The following is a 2061-nucleotide window of genomic DNA, read 5'->3' as shown; positions in this document are numbered from 1 at the left end:
ATGCTAATTGTCTGAGGCTTTGTTTATCTTATACCAGGTCTTGGTCACTGTTTCAGCACTTGAGTGGCTATTTCACAGGAAGTTTAGAAAGTGCCATACAAGACCTCATGGAGATGATCAGGAAGATCCACTGACTAATCCCCTATATGTAACTTGGAGGTTGAGTGGGATGTCTTAAAAGTAGAGATGAGGAGAGGGAGAGGTAGGCATAGAAAAAAGGTACAGGGAAAGGCATTTCCCCAAGTGGTGCAGTGGATAAAGCCCCAGGCCTGGAGTCAGGAAGATTCATCTAGTTGTAATGACAAATCACTTCACCCTGTTTGCCTCAGTTCCTCATCTGTAAAATGAGCTGGAGAAGGAAATGGCAAACCATTCCAGTATCTTTGCCAAGAAAACCCAGATGGGGTCACAAAGAGTTGAATATGACTGAACAACAACAATCATTCCAAGCATAAAGAGCAGTGTGATCAAAAGTATAGTACTGAGAAAGCTCAGGACAGGGAGACATAGAGTTGGAGACAGTGAAGTAAGGATAGGAATGGAAGTTAGTGGATTCATTTGGAAGAACTATGCATCATTTATCAGAATTTCTTTATACACTTTTAAATATTTTAAATTAAAAGATTACAGACTTACAGTTGGAAACGATGTTTGCTGACACTTATTTTAAAAATAAAAATTAAAAAAACAAAGATCAAATAACACATTGAAGGTCACATAAACAGTAAGTGACAGAGCAGGGATTTGAATCTTGGCCATCTGATTCCAAATCCCATGGTCCTTTCATTTCATTAGATTGTCTTTCATAATCATAACATTTTCTGCCTCTTTTCCCTGACCCTTTAGTCATCAGTATAACTAGAAGCTTAGAGCTACCACTGTGGTTTAACTAAGTTCAATATGCTTCTTAACAAACACCTCTCATAGAATAACTTGGGTCAAAGTTTCTCTCCCCAAAAGACTAATACACTTGGCTCTCATATAAGTACTCAGGCTAACTATAAAACTTTGATGCACACATATCTTTGACAGACCTGGAGCAGGTTATATCTGCTTTTAAAGTTTCCACTAAGATGCCAGAAAAATTATTCTTGCACTTTCTTTCTGCCTGACTGTGGCAGTCTAGATTGAATAGGGGAATACAAGAGGTGACTGAACAAACCATCGCCTCATCTGTATGTATGAATGTTTTTAAATTATTTTCTAAACATTTTTTTTGGTGGGGATTTTGGAATGGAAATAGGACAAAAGTATATCCCAGCCATGCAAATTTGCTAGGTCTTTTGACTTGAGCAAGTTCTTTAAAATTAGTTTGGAATAGATTTGGATGTTTGAATATATAGGTCAGATTCTGAAATAGGAATTGTTATAGAATGAGACCATTTTGAAGAAGATTAAAGGCAGAAGTATGACAGGTCTGAATTGATTTTAAAGCCTAGTAGCATTACTAGTTTGCAGTTAAAAGTCTTAGTACTAGATACGTGGTATTCTCAGGCTGATTTTTTTTTAAAAGAGAAGCTCAAGTGTTGAATCCTCTAAATAAAACTGAGCTTTATGTCTGAAAAAAGACTTTGATACATTTGTGAACTCATTGATGAAAGTGTATTACAAATTTCAGCCTATTTAATTCATCTGTGTTTTCTCATCCTGTGTGGCTCTTGTCCATGTCTATCCTGGAGAATTCCCATCCTGGTCCTGGCTGGTTTGATTGTTAGTTGCCTTCATCATTTATAATATTTAGGAGTGTGCTTCATTTCATTTTCTGTCTACCTTCTTCACAGTCACACTCATATACCATTCCTCATCCCTTTACAGTTCTGGAGCAATAAATCAGTTCTGAAATTCCTCCTGAGTTAATCAGGTCACCTATAGCTCCATTCACCATTCCTCTAACTTTCTATACCAGAATATCTATTTCTGTTCTCTGTTCCCATGTAGGTGTTTTCTTCTCCATTATATTAGAATAGATGTGTGCCACTCAAGACCCTCACACTACATCCAGCCCTTACAGTCTGTTCATGCAGCCCACATTGTGTAACTGAAAAATGAAGGAACAGGTGA

General features: G+C 37.2%; 1 non-coding gene across 1 annotated transcript; it reads left to right on the top strand.

The window, feature by feature from the left end:
- Positions 1-1017: 1017 nt before the first annotated feature.
- Positions 1018-1147, top strand: LOC141510681 (small nucleolar RNA SNORA31). The gene has a single exon (XR_012475109.1). It is a non-coding gene; the product is annotated as a small nucleolar RNA SNORA31 (small nucleolar RNA).
- The last annotated feature ends 914 nt before the right edge of the window (positions 1148-2061 follow it).

This window comes from Macrotis lagotis, chromosome 1, assembly GCF_037893015.1.
Source record: "Macrotis lagotis isolate mMagLag1 chromosome 1, bilby.v1.9.chrom.fasta, whole genome shotgun sequence".
Taxonomy (NCBI): Eukaryota; Metazoa; Chordata; class Mammalia; order Peramelemorphia; family Peramelidae; genus Macrotis; species Macrotis lagotis.
The sequence above is the reverse complement of the archived record's forward strand: the minus strand, read 5'-3'. Positions and strand labels throughout refer to the sequence as shown.